At 40.3% G+C, this 25,051-nt stretch overlaps 1 non-coding gene across 1 annotated transcript; it reads left to right on the forward strand.

Annotated features, from left to right (window-relative positions):
- The first annotated feature begins 23,306 nt into the window (after positions 1-23,306).
- LOC141637024 (small nucleolar RNA R71) lies at positions 23,307-23,413 on the forward strand. The gene has a single exon (XR_012541588.1). It is a non-coding gene; the product is annotated as a small nucleolar RNA R71 (small nucleolar RNA).
- Positions 23,414-25,051: the final 1,638 nt, after the last annotated feature.

Raw genomic sequence — 25,051 nt, forward strand, 5'->3', positions numbered from 1 at the left:
CAAGGAATCACGATTTAGTCATGATGGGATTATCAAAGTGAAGATTTGATATAAGCCAAAGGAAATGTGATATAGTATCACAAGTTAATCTCTCTTAGCACGCATTATGAAATAATGTGTGGATGCACAAGAAATCAAACGCTATTCGATATGGTTTGGACTTCAATCAAGTTACCTTGAGTTACTTGATCCTTTTGGGGATTTTATCATTTTTGTCTAAATTATTTTTCCACTAAATCGAATCATATGAGATATGAAATGGTAAGGGTACCATGGTTGTAAGTTTTCACAAGAAACAAATGCTCATTTTTCCCTTTTCAATTATCACGAGCACGACGGGTTTGCGGCTCATGAAGCTGTCTTTCTAAAATACAAGTTTATTTCTAGAAGACAGAGTGGGAGAAATTATTCAAGAGCCACAGAGAATGTTATGTCGCAAGAAACTGGTCTTTCTTGGCTACATGAGACGTTTTGTGTAAGACATTGTTTCTTCAAAACCTAGGAGGTTAAATTCGTCACTTGTTAAAAATGATGAATTCATGCTACTTTTAAGAAAGTAAAGAGCTTATAACTTACAAAAGAAATTGTTTGATTCAAGTTGATTACTTCTAGAAAGTAATGAACATATGACTTACATAAGAGTGTTTAATTCACAACTCAATACAAGGCTTAGAGCCATGAAAATCCGAAACAAAAGGGCTTGATTAGTGACAAAGGGTTTTGCACTAATAAAGAGATATTTCAAAGCAAGATTGGTTGCAAAGGGTTTTGCACTAATTGAAATGATTAAGTCTATTTGGATCTTCTTAGGGATTGTGTTTCATTATGAGAATGTGCATACAGCAAGTGAATCTAAAACCCACTTCTTCAATAGAAGGAATGTATTCAATACATGTCATGAGTTTTATAGATTCTTGCAATCCTAAGATAATGTGAAACTTAAGAGAGGATCTTAAGTAGGACATCAATGAGTTGGAATCAACATTTTGATCATGTGATAAAACATTTCTCGATAAGTCGAGAAGTTGTCTTTATACATGGAGTTTAGTGGGAGTTACGGAATTTTTAATTAGTCCGATATGTGGATGACATATTGATCATTGAGAATGATTTAAGACTTTTGGAGTATTATAATACATCTTGAATATCTGAATTTATGAAGATAAATCCACATGATATTAGCGTCAGTAAGAAGTCTTATGTTGATAAGATTCATGACTAGTTCAATTAAATTGAACATATTTGATTGATTTCATTTGCTTCCGCTGCCGAATCAATTAAAAAGAAATGATGTATAACACTTCATATGCTTTGAGTATGATGAATTGTTTTCAAAATCGAATTTAAGTAATCTTTACCAAGTAAGCCATAAAGATTATCCTTAAGTGCTTGCAGAAGCATTAAGGCTATGATGCAAAGTGTTTATAATGCAATTTTGTGTAAGGGTGTTACACAAGTGACAATTGACAATTGAGATTGCGCATGGTTTCCGACAAAACCATAATAAAAACACATTAGGATGGTTAGGATACCATTGTGGCTATGTTAATTAAGAAGTAGATTTTCTAGAATCGTTCTAGGCAATAAAGAACAATGAGAGATATTTATAACGGAAATTGAGTACACTTGCAATCATGAGATGTGCAAGAAGGATGAGTCTCATTACATTTGTGAAAACAGTGGGAGCTATTCTTAGGCTAGAGGGCCTATGTCTTGATTGGATCTCGACACATACTCAGAAAGTTTTGTAATGCAAATGTATACATTACAAAGGAAAACGAGTATGTAGTAAGGTTGAGTAAGGTACAAGAAATTGATAAAACCTACTAACCAAAGACTTCTCAAAGGCTAAACATGATGAGTCATGTCATTTTAATTGAATTGAAATGAACAACTACGTACAAGATCAAATTAGATTATAGAACATGAAAGAGTAATCAGGCATTGACTATTTATATGTGATAATCGCATTTGTCGTTCGAGTTTTACTTTAAAACTCTTTTATTATACTTTGTTACATCCAAACGGGTTGTAGAGACAACGTTGAACCCCGTTAAAGTGAACCCGGATTAACATAGTATTAGCCCATAGTCGCTTGTATGAGGTGACGTCTCGAAGTGACTAGAGTGTGATGCGATTGATGGCAAGTTCAAGTGCCATAGAGTCATGTAAGATGACTAGTCGATCACATAGGCAGACTGTTAGGAACACTTTGTCGGGCCTTATGACCGCTTATAGAGTTATGGCAATTTATATAGCCTGGTCGTGGCGTAGAGCTGCTATAGTATTCTAATGAGTCGATTCTTTTGACTAAAGACTGTTCGCCTAAGATGGCACGGTTTCAGATTAACTTTGATTTGTGTTACTACGACCTTCGAAAATGGGGTCAAATGGGCATATTTTGGGTTATGATGGTTGTGGTTAGTCGAAGGGAATAAGTGCGATAGGAATTGTCCACCCCCTTGTCAGGGTTAAAACAATATCTCAGGGCCACTCGAGGAGTAATGAACTGGAAATGCGTGGCCACGCTCGAAAGGTATCTATGATAGATAAATACGGTCAATCAGTTATTCTCCAGATCGAGGAAACCACTCTCGATATGATCACTTGCAAGTACGACCCGAAAGACTCCTTGCATTGAGTGGGAGATAGTAATAGACAAGAGAATTGGTGACGCACACTTGTCGAGGACAAGTGGGAGATTGTTGGGAAATGTGTCCTCAACAATAGTGAGATCACATGATTTAAATATCATTATTAAATCTCATTTTAAGAATACATGTGGGATGTAATATTTTACAGTCAACTGGTCCACACATATTGGTAATGATTGGCTGACTAGAGTTTGACATTACTGTCGTGCGACGGTGGTGATCAGTTGATCCCCTTAGGTCATACCTATAGGGAAATACTCTTAATTGATTATTTAATTAATCGTATACCGATACGAGTTAATTAAATTGCTTAAAATTGACGGATGATTTTGTGAGTATAATTTACGTATCTTATTGTAAATATGATTAAATGAGACACGGTCTAAGTAATCGAATTGTTTTATTACTTAGATGAAATCATTGTTTACAGAAACAATTGAAACGAAATGAATAAATTATTATAAATACAGAATGTTGTAATTTATAATTTGGAAACATTTTTGGTACGAGTAATTACGAATTACTAGTCGATTTTGTAAATGACATATTTTATGAGTATGTTGATTTTTAATATGTTAAAAATACATTACATTGTGAGATGTCATGTAACATGTTACATGTGACAAAATTGACAAATGACAAAATAAAATGGACCATCCATTTTATTATGAAAATGCCGAAATTAGAAGGAGTATGGGGTTAATATTGTGTTTTCATATTAGTGGAAAACATAATGATGAAAGACTACCTTCTAGCCATGCAACCCTAAGCTTTTGAGAAGAGCAAAAATAAAAAGCATTGGGCATACTACCCAAGGCCAATATTTCGGCCAACCATATGAGAAAAGAAAAGAGAGTTTTTCTTTTCAATATTCATTCATCATTTTTTATACAAAAAAATTTTTCTAGTGTAAGAAAATGTATAATCTCTACAATATGTGATTTTTCTAGAGAAATAAAATCTCACAAATACTCCCTCTTGACCGAGATTTTCAAGAGTAAAAATAAAATTTATTTTGTGTCAATTTTATAGTAAAACCAATATTATTACTAGATCTAAATAATATTGGTTATTATGAGTTTCCGTGGGTATATGCTTTTGGGAGAGGTTCTAATTTGAACCTTGTTCATCCAATATTTGGAAGCTCAAGAACAAGTGAGTAGGTGAACTCACTTGTGCCCATAAATCCGAAAATCACAATGTAAGATGATGGTTTCTTCTTTATATTGTTTATTAGTTTGCATGCATAAGATCACTTATTAATTTTATGACAAATTAAATTAAAACATATATGAATATGTTAGTATATAGATCTACCTTTTCCTTCAATCCGATGATTCAGAAATGTTAACTTGGCATGAAACTGGAAGAATAAATGATGGAAAGCTAAGACACCCGGCAGATGGTATGCAATGGAAATCATTCGACGCTAAGTATCCCGAGTTCGGCAATGAACCTAGAAACTTACGTCTAGCATTGTCCACTGATGGAATGAACCCACACGGAAACATGAGTAGCCAACATAGTACTTGGCCAATAGTGTTGGCTATTTATAACTTACCTCCATATGTGTGCATGAAAAGAAAGTATTTGATGTTGTCGTTGTTAATTTCCGGCCCTAAACAACCTGGAAATGATATATATGTCTATTTGGAACCTCTTCTAGATGATTTGCGAATGTTGTGGGATAGTGGGATAGAAGTATTTGATGTATATAAGAACGAAACTTTTAATTTGAGATCGATGCTATTGTGTACAATATCTGATTATCCGGCTTATGGCGACCTTTCTGGGAACACAGTTCATGGGAAAGAGGCTTGTCCATTGTGTGGGGAGGATATTGAGTCTGAATACTTGAAGTCTTCTGGTAAGTATGTGTATATGGGAAATAGGAGGTTCTTGTATCATGACCAGTGTTATCGCAAGATGCAGAAAGCATTCAATGGAAGACAAGAACTTCGTCAACCTCCTAGAATTTTGAGTGGGCATGAAGTTTATCAGAAAGTAAAGCATATTGAGATAGATTATGGGAAGAAGAGTGGCTCTAAATTGTCTACTCGTGGGTATAAGAAAAGATCCATATTTTTTGATAAACTTCCATATTGGCCTGACCTGGAGGTCAGGCATTGCCTCGATTTCATGCACATTGAGAAAAATGTCTGCGATAATATTTTCAATACCCTTCTGAATGTTCCCGGTAAAACAAAGGAAAATGCCGCAGCTAGGAAATATTTGAAAATGATGGGTATTAGTCTAGAGTTGGCACCACAGAAGAGAGGTAATCGTACATTTTTACCGCCAGCAGCTTATACCCTTTCACGGAATGAGAAAAAAGAGTTATGTGCATGCTTGAATAGAATTAAAGTGCCACATAGTTATTCGTCGAACATCAAAAGCCTAGTGTCGATGCAAGACCTAAAACTCACCGGGTTAAAGTCACATGATTGTCACACTTTGATGCAACAATTACTACCTGTGGCTGTTCGTTACATTTTACCTGAAAAGGTAAGATATGCTATAACTAGATTTTGTCTCTTCTTCCAGTCCATATGCGAGAAAGTCCTCGATCCCGATGACGCCGATTCATTGCAAGACCTCTTTGTAACCTCTCTTGTCAGTTTCAAATGTATTTTCCACCTTCTTTCTTTACTATCATGATTCATCTGACCATTCACTTGGTTAGGGAGATTTTATACCTTGGGCCCATGTACTTGAGATACCAGTATCCTTTCAAAAGATTGATGAAAGTCTACAAGGACTATACATCTAATCGGTATCGTCCCGAAGGTTGTATTGTTGAACGTGCTATTTTAGACGAAGCCTTTTCATATTGTTACGCTCATCTCTCCCCTGAGGAGTTGATTGGCGTTCCTAAGAATCGTCATAGTGACTGGATGACCGGAAAAGGTATTAGGGGCCGGGTTGAAAAAATTGTGACACGTGAAATGTTGCATTTAGCACATAAGTATGTGCTAAACAACGAAGATGAGGTGCAACCTTATATTCAACAACACAAAAATGAGCTCAAATAAGATCACCCAAACAAGACCGAGAAGTGGATTGCAAACGAGCATACGAAGACGTTTGGAGAGTGGTTTAGGAATATTGTCTTAGAGTATACGAATCAAACTGGTGATGACATCTCTCCTAGGTTACTACGTCTTGGTTTAGGTCCAAATGCCAGGGTCACCTTTTACAGCAGTTTTGCCATTAATGGATATACTTTTTACACCCGCGAGCAATATGAGTTGAGCACAATGCAAAATAGTGGTGTGAGTTCTGTGGACATGACCCACCTGCGGGTCCGGTTCGATCTGCGGACGTGAAGCGATCTTTTGAAAGCCACGCTCGGCGGCATAAAAATGCTTTCGATCGGATCGTTTTGGATCGGTTGGTTTCGTCTCGTTAAGGGTCTCGAAATGATTAGAGATGTTCAGAGTCACCACCAAGCATTTGTGGGATGCTTGGAACCCGTTCGAAATCCACTTTATACCTCGGTCAAATTGAAGCACAAAGCAGCGTTTGACATAGGTACTAAAGATAAAGAAATCGTCCCTCTGTAGCATCCTATCTCTAGAATGACTCTCGTACGCCCTCGATAAGGTCGTTCACTATCCAAAGTTTCTGAGTAAGAGGTGAAGGTACGTATTGGGAAGCCCTTTAATCAGACACCCAATCCCGCCATGATAGCGCTCTCTCGATCGATCTTGCTTGGTTGAATGCAAAAGTTGATAAAACGGTTTAAATGCATGAATGCGCATCCAATAATTTAAACCTAATATGTGAGAGCTTTCTAAGTCAGTTGATTTAATCCAAGTATCAAGTATAAGATGTCGAGTTGGATTAATGGTTGATTTGAATACAAGACAGAAATTAAACATCCATTTACCGTAATAGGTTTATGGTGCATAACGTGATCCATTTGTCTTAATGAAGCATTTTGCAAATATGATTTTGAATGAACAAATAGTCGTCCGATCCGTCCTATATCCGGGCTAACCGGAGTCGGGATCGTCCTAGACTGATGCTGGAAAGGGAACAGGCCCTGCACCAGGCGGTCACATGAGGCGCGAGCCTGTTGGCAGTGCAAGGGGGTTTCCCCTGGTTTTGGAAATAAGAAAGAAGGGGTCTGTTTAGGCGCGGGTCAACTAACGGTTGTATGTCGTGTTCTGACCTTTTGAAAAACGTTTACAAAATGTATTGAGAAATGGGTATTAGACCCGATTTGGTTTGAAAGAGTCGTTTAGACCGCATTTGTTGATTTGAGGAACGAGACTCGAATAATCATCATTATTTTGATGATATTCGGTCTCGGGTTCGACTTTGACAAACTTGACATGAATGGTTTTGAAAATAATTACGAACTAATTATTTTAAGTTCATTTGAATATCATTTGTCAATACTCATCATTGTACCCGGGTTAAAATCCGGCATGGTATGTAGAACCAAGGATGACTTTGTATTGGTGACTAATATGCTTGTTTTGAAAATGTAAAGAAATGATGAAAGGCTTTAAAATACCTCCCAAAAATGAAATAAAAGGCTTTAAAATACCTTTTAAATGTTATTAACCAGATATTATCACCGACCACGGATTTAACAGTCATGGTATGAGGAACCAAGGGTGAAAAATGTTTTATAGTTAAAACAAACAAAATAAAATAAAAAAGGGTTTGAAAATATTTGAAATGGTAAAAACCGATTACAAATATGAAAATGAATTAAAGGGAAAAGACGAGAACAAACACGGTTGAGTTCTGACCTGGGCACCCCATTGAGGCGCGAGCCTTTGTGCACAATAAGGGGCTTCTGCCTCTGGCCAAAACTCAGTTTTGGCTCGTTTATCCCATGTTTTGGATCATGTTATGCATGTTTTAGCATGTTATATTCATGAAACAAATGAAGACATGATAAAAGAAGGATTTTTACACCCTCATACTTACATGTTTGGTTATGGCGAGAAACCGACGTAAGTGTAACAACTCGTTTGGTCGGAAAAGACTCGTTTTAAAACCGTTTTGGTAAGTAAAAAGAGTGTTTTATTAAGATTAGTGACGGTGTAGTGGTCGAAGTGGTCGGTCAAGTGATTTAATGCACGATGACGGTACCAAACAATGTGTAAGGCTTGTATTTACGATCGGTAGGTCGTAAATACGTGTCGGATTGTGACTTAAGAAGTCGAGTCGAGAATTTTAAGGGAGCAAAGAGGGCGCGGACACTCGCATGAGTTCTCAAATGGGGGCATTTGAGGGGTATTTATAGGAGAATGAGTGGTTGTGTGAGTTTTGAGCGACGTGGCCACCTGGGCTGCTCAAAGAGGCGCGAGCCACGTCGCGGGTCTTCGAGTTGTCCTGTCACTTTGACACAAGTGCAATCATGATTTGTTCTATCCTAGGATTTATAGTCACATGTTTGGTACTTGACCATTCATGAATCCGGGAAATCTTAGTATAGAAGGCTTTGAATGTTTTGTTTTTGGTGGTTGACTCGGTTTGACTCGTTGTTGGAGTCGGGATTTGAATTTTTGAGTCGGTTTTTGGTCCGGTGTCGGTTTTGACTCTAGTTAGTGTCATTACGACCCCGTCGTCGTGCATTAAACACTCCAGGTACTTTTGAAAAGTTTTGAGATGTTTTATTTTCGAAATCGTTTTAAGTTTTCCGACTTAAAGTTGTACACAAACTGTCGATCAAACGCCGCGATTCCAAAGCATGTTATAGTCCGATAATCATCGGGTGTTTGTTGGAGTCTCAGTAGATACTGGGTATCTATAGAGCCCCCACTTTGACTGAGGCTTGGACAGGGCGAAAGTCAAAGTAGAGTCCCAAGGTCAATCGAAGATTACAACCTGGAGACCCAAGCGACGTCGAGGCGGCTCGAAAGGATTCGGGCCCCGGACCTGCCGTCGGGAAGGGCGACGCCAAGGCGACTCGAGGGTACGAGCCAAGGGCCTGTTGTCGGGAACAGTTTAGAGTCTGTCGACTGTCCCTACGGGTCGTTTAAAGTCTGTTAGACTACGTACAAAGGCTCGCCAGCCACAAGAAGGAGTCATACCTGAGGCATCTTCGGATACGTCCTTGCATGTTTGCGGATAAAGGCTCGCTAGCTGTGGTGCGTATGTGAGGAGGGCTCGCCAGCCGCGACGCGTTGTAAGGCTCGCCAGCCATGGTGTGTATATGAGGAGGGTTCGCCAGCCGCGATGCGTTGTAAGGCTCGCCGGCCATGGGGCGTATATGAGGAGGGCTCGCCAGCCGCGATGCGTTGTAAGGCTCGCCAGCCATGGTGCGTATATGAGGAGGGCTCGCCAGCCGCGATGCGTTGTAAGGCTCGCCAGCCATGGTGCGTATATGAGGAGGGCTCGCCAGCCGCGATGCGTAATAAGGCTCGCCAGCCATGGTGCGTATATGAGGAGGGATCGCCAGCCGCGACACGTTGTAAGGCTCGCCAGCCATAGGGCGTATATGAGGAGGGCTCACCAGCTGCGATGCGTTGTAAGGCTCGCCAGCCATGGTGCGTATATGAGGAGGGCTTGCCAGCCGCGATGCGTTGTAAGGCTCGCCAGCCATGGTGCGTATATGAGGAGGGCTCGCCAGCCATGGTGCGTATATGAGGAGGGATAGCCAGCTGCGATGCATTGTAAGGCTCGCCAGCAATGGGGCGTATATGAGGAGGGCTCACCAGCCGCGATGCGTTGTAAGGCTCGCCAGCCATGGTGCGTATATGAGGAGGGCTTGCCAGCCGGGATGCGTTGTAAGGCTCGCCAGCCATGGTGCGTATATGAGGAGGGCTCGCCAGCCGCGATGCGTTGTAAGGCTCGCCAGCCATGGTGCGTATATGAGGTGGGCTCGCCAGCCGCGATCCGTAGTAAGGCTCGCCAGCCATGGAGGGTCGGTTAATTGACCGTGAGAATAGCTGCGTCAAATGGGCTTGTTTTGAAAGTAGCGGACTCATGATGCCGCCGTGAAAATAGTGAATTTTGAATTTCACTATCAATGTTGTTGAAATAAGCGGGTTCCGCGAGGAAGCCCCCTATTGACATTTGAAGGAATAGTGAATTTGAACTTTCACTACTCGTTTGTTTGAATTTTTGAAGGAAATAGCAAATTTTAAATTTCGCTATTACGACTGAGGTGACGGTTATGTGCCACCGTTGACATGTGATAGAAATAGTGAATTTGGAATCTTCACTATTATGTTTGAAGTGACGGTTTATGTGCCGTCGTTGACATGTGAAGGAAATAGTGAATTTTTGAATTTTTCACTATTACGTTTGAAGTGATGGTTTATGTGCCGTCGTTGACATGTGAAGAAAATAGTGAATTTTGAATCTTCAATATTGTGTTTGAAGTGACGGTTTATGTGCCGTCGTTGACATGTAAAGGAAATAATGAATTTGGAATCTTCACTATTGTTTCGAAAGTGACGGTTTTAATCGCCGTCGTTTGAATTTTGACGAAATAGTGAATTTTTGAATTTTTCACTATTATTCTTGCAATTGGAAATAGAATAAATAGTGAATTTTTGATTTTCCACTATTATTTTGAAGGGAAAATGGCGGTTTTGATCGCCGTTTGTTTGAAATTTGAAGAAATAATGAACTTTAAATTCACTATTATTTTTGAAATGACGGTTTTAATTGCCGTCGTTGAATTTTGAAGAATTTGCGTAGGAAATTGGGCCTAAGCCCAAATTTCGCTGAATAAAGCAAAGGGAAGCCTCATTGAGGCGCGAGCCCTTTGGCGATAGAAGGGGGCTCCCCTATTTTTTCTGTAAAAGACGCGAGGCTTGGCTGCTCGTCATTCATCATTCATTGCCTTCAATCTTTCGAAAAAATCCGCCATTGAAGGACCTTTGTTTGCTTCCATTCATTCTATCAACAATAATGTCATCTCAAGGTATGTATTTCCTCTTGAATCCATTTGAATTTGTTGGTTTTTTTTAGCTGAATTGAATTAGGGCGAGATGTTTACCCTAGAAAATCGATTTGGGCGTTTTTGATTGAGCCCATTTCGAGTGAAATTGATGATTGCATTAGGTTAGAAACCCGTTTAGGAGTATAAGGGTGCTTTTAGTTTGCATTTTGGTCCCCCTTCCCGCTCCTTATGCTCGAAAAACGCGAGTGAGGTGGAGAAACCGTCTCATCTCACAATGCCAAGTTTATTTGCTTGGGTAATGGGTCCCACTAGGTTGCATTGTAGTCGGGAAAGACCGTATTTGCCATTGTGGACCTTTGTTGAGTATTGTGGGCAAAACTGGAATTTTTGCCTTTTGTGACGGTCTTATGTATGACAAAATAAGCGCCTGTTTGGGCTTGAATTAAGTCAGTTTGCCTTGAAATGGACCTTATTGGTAGTTAAGGTCGCCTTGGGGTGTGATAAAATCACCTTTGCCTTTTTGCGGTCGAATTTTGAAATTTTGACCGGTTTGGACTCAAATTGGCGTATAAATTGCCTTTTTGAGCCGTAGAAAAATTCCCCATTGCATTGGGAATGCACTTTGGTTTGTTGGCGGAACATGTGTGGGTCTTGGGGTGCCGTTTTTTGTTGTGGTTGTTTTGACTCGTCTTTTGCTTGAAAAGAAGGGCGAGTCGTTTTTTTTCTGTGCGTTTTTTGTGAACTGTTTTTTTGTTTAGTTGGATTTGGGCGGGGTTGCCCTTGCGTTGCTTTGCAGGTTGTTTGTTTTCCTGGGTTTGTCCGATTTACGCCGTCATAATGCCGAACTTTCGGCTGACGTTTTTTGTTTAACCTTGATCGCAGGGGACCATTTGGGACCTATGCGGTCCGTTGTTGAGGCATTGGAGGAGGAGGATGATCCCGGGGGAGGAGAGGCGACTATTTTTTGTTATAGGCTTGGTTGTGTTTCTCCCTGGCGGCCTTTGCCCGGCCAATGATCGGGTATCGGTCGTTGGTCGTTGTTTGCAGAGGTTCGGATGCCCGATGAGTGGGGTTCAATACGGGCGTGTTATCCCATGTTGCCACTTTTTATCGTTGTCGAATTCTGGTGATTGGAGGTCAACATCGGGGTAGTGTCCGTTGTCATGGTCCTCTTTCACTCTTGAATTCCGCTGATTGGAGGCCAACGTCGGGGTAATGTGCTGAGTTATGACCCTCGGTTGTCGTGTCGTCTGAAGTCTGTTAGGCATCATTTTTCTTTTTTTCGTAGAGTAGGAACGAGGTTTTACCGTTATGGTAACCACCTCTGCTTCTGTTGTTGCTCCTCTGTTTCTTGTGTTGCTCCCTTTCTTTTCCGTTTGAGAGGATAGAGAGTGCTTAGTTCGATAGGTGGCGGATAGCCCCCAGTTCGTTGTCTTAGGCCAGTGTCTGTATGATAGATGGTTGTTTTAGGCCAGTGTCTGTATGATAGATGGTTGTTTTAGACCAGTGTCTATATGATAGATGTCTGTATTGGATCCTGTTTGTACGGTCAGTTGTCCGTATTAAACGTGTGTCGATGTATTTTGCATGAGGCGGTTTGTATATATGTGTGTTTTTGGATTGTGGCTCATTTTGTGATTTTTGGCTTTTTTTGTGTTGTGTTTCGGAGGAGCACTGTCGGCTGTCAATTCTCCTTTTGCTTTGCAGTGGTTCCTGCATCGTTAGTGTAGAAAATAGGCAACAGGTAGCACGTACGCATAAACTTAAAGACGTAAAAGCATTTGATTGAAAACAAAATTAACCAAGATGACTTGAAGTTAAAATTGAATTTTGAAAATTGAAATGAATTTTGAAAAAATTTCGCGACAAGTCGCCACGTTTGGACTCCCAAAAGGAACTAATTTGAAAATTGAGCAATTAACTCGTGTCTTGAATTAAATTGCGTTGAAATTGTTGAAATTGATTTGTGACTCGAAAAATTCAAACTCAATCCGTCAGGGAAGAATTTTAGAAAAGATTTTTACGAGTATATTTGATTTGATTTTTATGAGGTCAAGACTCGAATTTGTGAGTGCTTGAATTTTAAGGAAAACTGATGTCGTTTTATCAATTTTCGATTTTATTGCGAAAAAGCGAAAAAAATTTTGGAATTTTGATTGACATGGAAACGATCTGTCACGGATCGGGACGACTAGCTCTTCCCCCTTAAAAAAAGAAAGAAAAATCCGTATGTTTAAAGCTGCGTCATGGAAACCGTGTCAGATTTCGTAAAATGCGAAAACAAGGAAATGTGAGTGTGTGGAAACACAAAATGTCCTGGATCATCCCGAAGAGGCGCGAGCATTCTGGTGGGAGGTTTGAGGTGTCTGGAGAAAACACAACTTGAAAGAGACAAGTCAAAGCGGGAATCCTGGGAGAGGGCCTAAAGAGGCGCGAGCAGCCTGGCGATGGGAGCCAGCTCTCCCCTTTTTCTGAAAAATGCGTTGATCATTTTTGTATAAAAAGTTATGTTTGCGCTTCATTGTTTCATCATACGAAACACAGAAACGTCTCTATAAAACATCTTCTTCTTCCTCCACAAAAATATTTTATGGATGCCTTTGAGAATGCGTTACGACAATGGTGCCGAGATTTGTCACCTCCCGAAAAGTATCAACTTATTTGCATGGGAGTTGGTCAATTGTTGGTGCTCCGTCAAGTCAAGGTGCAATCCTCATTTCTCGAAGCATGTTCTCGGTTTTGGGATTCGAAACACCATGTTTTCGTTTTCCCGAAAGGTGAAATTTGTCCTCTTGCCGAAGAAGTTGGAGCCATTGGTGGGTGGCCGGGTTATGTTCCGGTGCTTCCTCCGACTCGGTTGTGCTACAAGGAGAAATTCCGTTCCATGTTGGGTTTGTCGACAAGTCAAGTCAACTTCCTTCTTGCTCCACATGGTGTGGATATGTTGGCTCTTATCAACATCTTTTCCAACCGATTAGATGTCAATGTTTCGGAGGTGGCTAGGAGAAGGGCTCTTGCCTTTTTCCTTATCCATGTGTACCTCTTTGTTGATGTTTTGAAGAAGGAGGGGCCAAAATGCTATGGTAGCATGACCCTTGTTCATGTGGTCGAGCAAATGGAGCATGGTAGAGATCCATCTTGGTTTGTGCTTGGAGAGATCATCCAAGCTTTGGACAAGGAAGGCTCTTGTGGAGAAGCTCCCTCATTCGGATCCCCAAGGATCCTCTAAGTGTGGCTATTTGAGAGGCTAAGGTATGTGGAGCCTCCGGTTGATTCTTCTTCTTATTCCGTTCGTCACCTTACCATGAGGAAGAAGTTGTCCTCGGATAGTTTTGCTTCTACCGAGGCTTATTGGGCCGCAAGATTGGCGGAGGAGGGTGGTCCTCACATCCGTTGGGTGGTGCCATGGTGGCACTTGAGGTCCTTCACGAGGTTGCCCGCTTCGGGTGCTAGTCCTCGTTCTTTGATGGTGGTGGGTTTGAAGGTTGCTTCCTTCGAAAGGCTCATGAGGCAAATGGGGCGTCAGCAAAAGGTGCCCGCTTAAGATACCCTTGTCCAAGAGAATGTTTTCCGGAACTCCGAGCTTGTGGATGTCTTCGAAAGATGGTGGGCCACTCGGCCGCTTTGGGAGGTACCAAATCTCGTTGCCACGACATGGGTGACTCCCGCTTATGTCAAGTGGTCAAGTGCTCCGTCCTTGGAAGAGAGGTCCAAATTCCGTAAGGACGAGGTTGTCGACCTGAAGTATCGAGAGGTTGGCAAGGCCAACCGTGCCTTCTTCGAGGAGTATGTTGATGGAGCTAGCTCGGATGTGATGAGACCACCAAAGAGGAGAAGCTCGAGTCCCAAGAACATGGTGGGCCGTGCAATGGCTCGTTTCAGGTCGAACATGGGGTCTTGTGCTAGACCGCAGGCCGTCGCTATGTTAGATCCGTTGAGGATCCGTTCCGAGGAGGAAATCCATGCTAGGTGGGCCAACAAGAAGAACATGGGGAAGATGTACCCCGAGGGAAAAGGCAAGGGTAGAATGAAAGAGTGAAGACCTCTATTACCCACTTTATTATTATATTGTATTAGTGTTGTGAGTTGTTATTATGTTGTACAAGCTAGCTATTGTGTGTTTTGTGCTAGTTTTATTATGTGAGGTGTTTTAGTCTACACCTTAGAAATGACATGTTGTAGACTTATCGAGCTTTATTTATTGTTGAAATTGTAATTGATCGGTCCGTTTCGTGTTCACAATTAAATAGATGTGGTCGTTGGGTCACGTCCGAATCAAAACACAATTTATAGCTTCACAAACAACTCTACAATTAGTAAAGAGGCAAGTAAAGGTCGGATCCCAAGGGACGGAAATTGAGATGAGATTTCTATTGAAACTAGTGGTGTCTTAGGGGTGTCACAATTTGGGTTGATGTAGAAGGTCACTAAACTAAAATAGCAATGGAAATAAACAAGCAAGATGAATTAAAAGGGTTGTAAACAATTGATAAAAAGCACTAGGGTGTCATGGGGTCATAGGGGAATCATGGGAATTGATCATACAAACATGTTCTCAAATTATAAGCAAGCAATTATTGTTGTGATGGATTGAGTTGGGTTATATCTTACAATCCTAGGAAAGTTTGGGTCCCGGAGCCGAATCGATTAGATTGTACAACACCTACAAGTCGACTTAGTCTTCCCTACTCAACAACATGCATGGTCTAATGAGACTCGAGTTGGTTTATGTCTTACAAGTATCATTGAAAGAATAGGTGATGGGTAAAAAATGCAAGGATTCATAGGCTCACATTTCATCAAACATAACATGTGCATGAGTTGAGATCAAAACAAGCAAGCAAATAAACAATGAAAGCATATTAATTTAATGATGAATCATTCCCCATGTTGGTTTCCCCTAATTACCCATTAACCCTAGCTAGGTCACTACTCACTCATTATCATGTTGATCATGCTAGCAAGGTTGTCAATCATACCAACAAAAGGAAACATGATGAATAAATGAAAGTAATTAACAATAATTAAAGAGGGATTAAGAGAATTATACCTACTAATGATTCCAATAATAAAGCAAAGAATAAAAGAAGTACTTGATGCTTGATTGAGAGGTTGTCAATCTCCCAATAATAACCCAAATAATCTTCAATTACCCAAAATAAAGGATGAACAAAAGAGAGATTAAGGAAATAAAACTTGTATTAGAACTTGATTAATTGTTGATTACAATACTAAAGAGAGAATTGATTGATATTAACTACTCTAATTATTGATAAGAAGAACATCCTCTTCTAATTAGACTAATGGGGTATTTATAGTGGAAATTGGGGGGATGCATTAGGTTTAACTAAGGGCTAAACTAGTAATTACACTTTTTAGATTGAGCAGGGAGGAGCCGGTATTTTTCGAAGGAAGGGATTCTTTCTTTGTAGCTTGGAGAAGACGAAATTGCGCTGTACAGGAATCTGTGCGTTTTGGAGTCGGGACGGGCGGATTCTGGTGGTGGAACACGGGCGTCTTCAGGTGAATCCGGGCGGATTATGGTGGCTGCAAACCCGAGCGTCTTAAGGAGAAAACGCACGGATTGTGCTGTGGAGGACGGGCGGATTGTGGAGAAACCGCACGGATTGTGCCTCAGCAACATTTCTTCTTTCTTTTCTTCATAAAATCCTTGGGGATTTCCTTGGGGACTCAAGGATCCTTTCTCAACATTGCTCATCTACTATAATATGTACAAAGGCCTTCTAATCTTGTCTCTCCTTGATGCTTGGTCATTGAATTCGATCAATTTAGTCTCGTTTTGCCATGAAAATGCAAGATTTGCACTCCTTTCCTACCAAGGGATCAAAATCTCAAAGAATATGCAAAACAAAGAACTAAAGACAATAAATGACCCAAATATGCACTAAAAAGCATGGGAACAAGGCTAATTCGGGGGCTAAATATGCGCTAATTATGGTCACATCAAATATCCCCAAACCGAACCTTTGCTCGTCCCGAGTAAAGAGGTGACAAAGACTAGGACCATTATTTAAACTAACCTAATAACATAGCCGATATGAGACAATTAGCGGGTCTCACTCCGCCCCTTCAACTCACAACAAGACAACCATGAGGTAGGATGCCTTCTTGCAAGGCAAGGTGGGTCTTGCCAAAATGGCGACACATCCAAACATTAAGCACACAAAATCAAATAATGGATGCATCTACAAAAGGAATAGCCACTTCCTCATCAAGTGGCGGAGGCAACTAAAAGAGAACAAATTTAAGAGCATGTAATCCTTCACAAATACTAGTTCAACAAATTACTAAGGCTAAGAGGATGGCACAAAATCACCTCCAAATGGTGTTAAACTAGACTACTTTCGTCCTCAATTTCCAAATGCTTTCGTCAAGAGCGATCGGATGGTGGTGGAATGATGATCCCTATGATGCTAGTAGCATATGACATGACAAGTCTCGAATTCTCTACAAAAGTAAAGGTCATGGTTCGTCCCAAGCTCGACAAAGTGGCTTGACAAAAAGGCTTTTTGGGAATGAAATGCTCAAATCTTTATAAACAAGGGTGGATATGACTAGTATTCAAAATTGTCCTCATTTCACTTTCACATTTCAAAAATTTAAGATGGGGTTTGTCCCTTTCGGGCTAGTATCTTTTGCTTTCGCCAATCGCTTATTAGGCAACCGGTTAACCTCTTGACAATAGCTTTTAGGGGTGATAGTCACTCTGTCTCTGGGCGGCCGAATTCACAACCGTGTGGGGGCCCAATTCAATGGATCCCGCTCCAAAGCACATCGAAGTGGTACGCCTCCATCAAAACAATTAAATTTCTCAACATTTCAACATTTCATAACATTTGGGGTTTCCTTGGCAATAAATTACTTCCACATGACAAAATTCTTTGAAATGAGCACTTTAAGCTTATTGATAGAAAATATTTTTGGGTTGCCTTACCACAAGGTCACCTAGACAAGTTAACCAAGTCCACATCACATCACGGGGTTGGATAGGTGACTCACATGCAAACCCTTGACTAGGCTTTGGGTCATGGGTCAAAAGACACTAGTATGACACTATCTAAAGTGTTTCACAACCATTCTAGTAGGCAAAGTCTTAAGTTGAAAAAGTATTTGTAATGGCTTAGTTGCTCTTGTCAAAGTTCTCAATTAGGTACTTTTCAAAATGTTTTATCTAAATGCAACTACATGCAATGATGCAACTAATATATTCATCCTAATGCAAGTGATTCTATCAACTAATATGACATATAAACTAAATGCAAGTCCTAAATTCACATTATTATACCGCATCAATCAAAATAAAGCCACATAGTCATTAACATAAAGAGGAAAAAGGAGATTGGAAAGATCATACCATGCGGTCTTCATGATCCTCATGTCTCGGATGTGGCATAGTCAATCAATGTGAACAAGGATAGAGCAAACACAATATATACAATATATACAATATAACTACACTACAAAAGGGATAAACATGTTTTTGGGTTTTTCAATTTTCAAATTTTTATGGTTTTTTGAAATTCTTCAATTTTTTTGGATTTTTGAATAAAAGTTAAGTTAGAATTCCCCATCCCCACACTAATATGGGCATTGTCCTCAATGGCCAAAATGATGGGAAATTATGCAAAGATGATGCATGATTTCTACATTAAATGCAAGCTACACTAGTCTATACTACATGATGCATGGTTTTTGTTTATGACGGAGAGGATAATTTAGATTACCTCCCGTTGTGTATGCATTAACTTCCCCAAACCGATCTAGACATTATTGCTAATGTCCAAGGATGGGTGTAGTTCATGCACACACTATGCAATGCATGAAACTAATTTGTCATTTTGGATTTTGAAAGTGGGAACTATAAAATGAGACACCTCAACGGTACCGAGGTGTGAGTCCTCTATGGTGCTAGGACCACTCCAACAATGATCAAGAAAAATAAATAAATAGAACAAAGAGAGAAATAGATAAACCTTGAGAGGGTAGGAGCCTCCAAAGCTTGCTAATCTTCCATCATATCATCACTATCATCATCTTCCTCATTAGAAGTGGTCTCATTGCCACTTCCCTCTTCACTTGCTTCTTCACCTTCTTCTTCACCTTGCTCATCATCCTCTTCTCCTTCTTCACTAGCTTCTTCATCAATGTTATCATCAACTTCTTCATTACCAACAACCTCATTATCACCCGGAACAACCCTAGATGCACTCGGAAATAGGACTTCCTTATCCGCCCAACTAGGCAAAGGACATGATGGGTCAAGTAGTCCTTGCCTAGCTAAGTGTAAGAGGGGTGGATATTGAGCTAAGTAAGCATTTTTCCGATCCTCAAAGGCTTTCTTGTGCATTGCTTGCATGAGAAGAGTCAAATAATCATTTCTTGCTTCAACACCCTCCGGCTTGAACTCTTGGTACTCAAAAGGGTAAGGTGGTGTGATAATGGAAGAGGAGGGTATTTCAAGTTCACCCTTTTGTTGTTGGATAATATACTCGGCCTCTTTTGAAAGGGGAAGTAGATAATTGGTCCGGTGGACACTCAATCGACAAATCTTTGAAGGCAAAGTGAAAGAACTAGCCTCACTAGTGAGCCATCCGTACTTGGTGTCAAGAGGGTTATGGGCAACCCACTTGTACTTGTGTATCATAGTATGCAAATCAACGAGATGACCACCTTCTTTCGCCTCATACTTGTTATCTTTGTTGAAGTTAGGATCAAAGTATTTAGCTAGGATAGTGACTAGGCCTCCATTCACACTAACGGTAGTGCCTTTCTTCCCACAATCAATGTTGAACCATCTATCCACCAAGAGCCTTAGAAAGTTGAAAGGCTTGGTGTGTACTCTTCCAATGTTCAAAGCCGATTCCAGAAGAACAAAAACGAGTTTGGTGAAATGGTTGGTGTCTTTTCTTGCATTGATGGTGTTCCCTACGACCTTGTGCCATACTCTTATGCCCGGATGGTGGACTAAAAGAGCACGACTCGCATGAAAGTCTTCAAATTTCCTTCCGGAAATCGCCTTCCAAAGAGAGTCGGGGTCATATTTGCCAACATTCTTAAAATAACTCGGTTCATCACTAAGACCCAAAGCTTCACCCAATTCCTTAAAGGAGATGCGCCTACTAACATTAGCTAGACGAAACTCGAGGTTCTCCATAGTCTCAACCTTGTTAACTTTCAAAGAACTCAAAAATTCTAAGGTAAGGGAGGGGTATGTCAATTCTTTTGATTCAAACAATTTCTCCAACCCCATGGCTTTGAAAAAGGCTCTAGTCTGCTCAAGGACACCCAACTTATTTAAGGTATCTTCACATATAAACTTGGTGGATTGAAATGATTTTCTAGCAAACTTAGCAAAAGTGTCCCTATGGGTTTTGGAAATGAAAGTTACCTCCGGATAGTTTGCAAGTTGATCAATTTCCGGAGTAGTAGATGTTGTTGCTCCCATAGAAGGTTGTTGTTATTGTTGCACTTCCAAGTTTGGGTTTGCTACCACCATAGCCAATGCTTTCTTTGCTTGAAAAGTCTTTTGCCTTAATGAAAGTTTCTTTGCCTTTGGTGCCTTTGCCTTTGTTGCCTTTGTTGCTCCCTTAGTCCTTGCCATTGATGAATTAACCAAGAAAAGAGTGAAAAATCTTCAATTTGTAGTGTACCCAAATCGATTTAAAGATGAAAGGCTTTGCCTTTATGAATTCAAAAATCGACTCAAAGGTTGAAGATTTTGTGCTTGGTTTTGATTTTTATTGAAAAAGGAGTGATTGATTTGCTATTAAAAGGATGTTTTGATTTGATTTTGGTGAATGTAGTTGAGGGATTTTGTTTTTGTGATGGAGAGGATGAGGGTTTTGAGGGTTTTGAGTAGTGTTATGAATGAAGGAATGAAGAAATGAATGTGGGAGGGGTTTTATAAAGCCCGAAAAATTCGAACTGCAGGGGCAATCCGTGCGGTTTCTGCTCGGGACGGGCGAATTCTGCCTTTTCTGGGTTGGGAAAAACTCGCCTAAAGACGGGCGTCTTTAAGGGAAGACGCTTGGATTTGCAAACACGGGACGGGCGTCTTCTGTAGAAGACGGGCGGATTTCAGTCCAGGAATTTTTCTTGTTTTCCTCAGCCAAGAAGACGAGCGTCTTCCTTTCAGGACGGGCGGCTTTTTTAAGACGGGCGGATTTGGATGTAGGACACCCGGATTCGCTGACAGTCAAAAATTTCAAAACTTCAGCTCATTTTAGGACGTGCGTCTTCTACCCAACACGGCCGGATTGCTTGAAAACGGGCGGATTTTCCTGAATCCGCTCGGATTCGACCCCTTTGTACCCGGATTCAGTTCCATCCGTGTACAATGCATATCCCTTGTCATTCTTCCATTCTTCTTCAAATCTTGTGTTCTTCATTGTGGGGGCACTACTAAGGCATGGATAGCCTAGGCAATTGTCATCCCCACACTAAGCTAAAGCACTACACATTAATTGAAATTATTAATCCCTCCCTCACTTCTCTCAAACATGATAATTATCTTGATCAAAGTATAAAAATCCAAAAATAACAAAAATGCAATACAAGAATTGAAATGCAAGTTAGGGAGTTAGAATTATTTACAAATGGTGGTTTAGGGAGGACTCCACCAAACTCTCATTCTTGATGAGATGTCAAGGGGGCATGTTCAAGGTGTTGTTGATGTTGCTCAACACCTTGAAAAAGTAATCAAAAGCTTGTTCATTATCATGGTAAAGGTCTTCAATAGACCTTGGCCCTTGTTGTCGGTCTTGATCGATGGCACTACCAATGTAGGGATTAAAAATCCCTTCAAATTCGTCGGCCCAAAGACCACAAACTTCATTAAGTTGATCATTGAAAATCTCTTGATTTGATGGAGACAACTTTCCCATTTCCTGTTCTTGGCCAATGAGGCCATCTTCTTCATTGCTTGTCTTTGATGAGCTTTGAAAGCTCTCTTTGTCACAATTCACTTGCTCTTTGAATGGAGCATCTTCAATTTTCTTCTTCCATTGGAGTTCCGACTTCTTCCTTTCATCCTTCCGACTATAATGATCGATCATAAAACACGGTTCATGTAAACGGGGAGCTCTCATAGTCTTGTCAAGATTAAAAGTTATACTCTCATCTCCCACTTCTAGAGTGAGCTCACCATGTTTTACATCAATCACCGTACCCGCGGTGTGTAAGAAGGGTCTTCCAAGAATGATTGGAAATTGGAGTCTTCCTCCATATCAATAATGACAAAGTCCACCGGGATGAAAAACTTCCCAATTCGCACGGGGACATCTTCCCATATCCCTAATGGTGTCTTCGTCGATCTATCGGCCATTTGGAGTGTGATATTGGTGCATTTAAGCTCTCCCATCCCCAACCTTTTACTTACCGAGTACGGCATAACACTCACAATAGCCCCTAGATCACATAAGGCTTTGTTGATCGTGGTGTCGCCAATGGTACACGGTATTGAGAAGCTTCCCGGATCCTTTAGTTTTGGAGGTGAACTCCCTTGAAGTATTGCACTACTCACCTTAGTGAAGGCGATAGTCTCAAGTTTCCGGATCGACTTCTTCTTTGTGAGGATGTCTTTCATGTATTTCGCATAGGCCGGCACGTGATTGATTAATTCCGTAAAAGGAATTGAGACTTCCAAATTTTTCACAATTTCCATAAACTTTCCAAGTTGGTCATCAAATTTGGGCTTGGCTTGACGACTTGGAAAAGGATGTCTAATCACAATGGGCTCCTTCTCCTTGACCTTGTCTTCATTTTTCTTTGAAATTTCTTCTTTTGATGATTCTCCATCTTTGGAGTTTTGCACAATTTCTTCCTTATCACTAGCTTCCACAACTTCATCCTCAACTTGCTTCTTCGGTGCTTCATACCTTGTACCACTCCTTAAGTGAATGGCACTAACCGTTTCATGTCTTGGGGGATTACTTTGAGGTTGTAATTGCCCCTTTTGTCTTTGTGAGCTTGAAGATGCTAGTTGAGTCAATTGTGTTTCCAACATCTTGGTGTGAGCTAGAATATTGTTGATGGTGGTTTCCTTTGCTTGACTATATTTTTGCATTTGAGTGAAAAACTCTTGTTGATTCTTTTGCATTTGGAGGACCGGTTTTTGAACATCAAAACCTTGGTCATTTTGGTGATTGTATGGATTTTGATTTTTGTAACCTTGGTTTTGGTTGTAAAAGGGTCTTTGATTTTGGTTTCTCATGGGAGGTGGAGTGTAAGTTGTTTGAGGATTTTGAACATTTTGGCTTTTGTATGAGAGATTTGGGTGAAACTTGGTGTTTTCATTGTAATAATTGGAATAAGGGGTACCACTCTTGTATGCTTGGAAAGCATTTACTTGTTCGTTTGTTCCCCTACATTCACTTTGGTCATGTCCCAAAGTTCCACAATTCTCACATATCCCACTTGGGATTGATGAGGATGCCGTCATGGCATTAACATGATGCTTTGGTGATTTTGAGACTTCTTCAAGTCTAGCCATAGCTTTTTCAAACTTCAAATTGATTGTGTCAATGTGAGCACTAAGTTGAGCACCCAATTGAGTAACGGAGTCCACTTCATGCTTTCCTCCTCTAGTAGCCTTGCGAGGTCTACTATATTGTGAGTTATGGACCGCCATTTCCTCAATCTTGTTCCATGTTTGATTGTCATCAACTTCGGTGAACATTCCATTTGATCCCATGTTGAGAATGTTCCTTGAATCTTCATATAAACCGTTCCAAAATTGTTGTACCAAGAACCATTCGCTAAGTCCATGATGAGGACATGAGCGACAAATTCCCTTAAACCGCTCCCAAGCTTCATACAAAGATTCTGCATCCCTTTGCTTAAAACCCGTAATTTGAGCTCTTAGCATGTTAGTCTTTTCCGGTGGGTAGAGCTTTTTGTATAAAGCTAGAGCAAACTTCTTCCAAGAATCTATTCCGAGAGTGGCCTTATCAAGACCCTTCAACCATTGTTTCGCAGTGCCAATTAGAGAAAAAGGAAATAAGACCCATCGAATTTGGTCTTGAGTCACACCGGTTTGAGAAATCGCATCACAATAGTCACAAAAGGTTTCCATATGAGAATGAGGGTCTTCACTAGGCATCCCCCCAAATTGGCTCCTTTTGACTAATTGGATAAAGGCGGATTTGGCAATAAAATTTCCGGTTAGATGTTGTGGTGTGGGAGTACCATTGGGTAGGTTCTCCTCGGTGGGTAAGGAATGTGATGAAAATTTAGGCATTGTAGGTTGATTTTGTAGGGTATTTCGTAATGGGTTCTCCTCACCTTCTCTTGCAAAAGGGTTGATGAACTCAATAGTTGGTTGAACAACCTCACTAATACCTCTCAAATTCCTCCTAGCAAATCTCCTATTGTTTGTCAAGGTTCTTTCAATTTCACGGTCAAAAGGTAACAAATCACCTTGTGACCTTCTAGACATGAAAAATATCAAACAACTCGAAAACAGTTAGAACAAACCTTGAGAAGTTTTACTTCCCCAAGGTGAAGAAAGACACAACTAATAACAATAAAAAAAAAATCTAAATCAAGTAAACACCGTCCCCGGCAACGGCGCCATTTTTGATCGGTCCGTTTCGTGATCACAATTAAATAGATGTGGTCGTTGGGTCACATCCGAATCAAAACACAATTTATAGCTTCCTAAACAACTCTACAATTAGTAAAGAGGCAAGTAAAGGTCGGATCCCAAGGGACGGGAAGTGAGATGAGATTTCTATTAAAACTAGTGGTGTCTTAGGGGTGTCACAATTTGGGTTGATGTAGAAGGTCACTAAACTAAAATAGCAATGGAAATAAACAAGCAAGATGAATTAAAAGGGTTGTAAACAATTGATAAAAAGCACTAGGGTGTCATGGGGTCATAGGGGAATCATGGGAATTGATCATACAAACATGTTCTCAAATTATAAGCAAGCAATTATTGTTGTGATGGATTGAGTTGGGTTATATCTTACAATCCTAGGAAAGTTTGGGTCCCGGAGCCGAATCGATTAGATTGTACAACACCTACAAGTCGACTTAGTCTTCCCTACTCAACAACATGCATGGTCTAATGAGACTCGAGTTGGTTTATGTCTTACAAGTCTCATTGAAAGGATAGGTGATGGGTAAAAAAATGCAAGGATTCATAGGCTCACATTTCATCAAACATAACATGTGCATGAGTTGAGATCAAAACAAGCAAGCAAATAAACCATGAAAGCATATTAATTTAAGCATGAATCATTTCCCATGTTGGTTTCCCCTAATTACCCATTAACCCTAGCTAGGTCACTACTCACTCATTATCATGTTGATCATGCTAGCAAGGTTGTCAATCATACCAAAAAAAGGAAACATGATGAATAAATGAAAGTAATTAACATTAATTAAAGAGGGATTAAGAGAATTATACCTACTAATGATTCCAATAATAAAGCAAAGAATAAAAGAAGTACTTGATGCTTGATTGAGAGGTTGTCAATCTCCCAATACTAACCCATATAAT

This window comes from Silene latifolia, chromosome Y (genome assembly GCF_048544455.1).
Source record: "Silene latifolia isolate original U9 population chromosome Y, ASM4854445v1, whole genome shotgun sequence".
NCBI classification, from domain to species: domain Eukaryota; kingdom Viridiplantae; phylum Streptophyta; class Magnoliopsida; order Caryophyllales; family Caryophyllaceae; genus Silene; species Silene latifolia.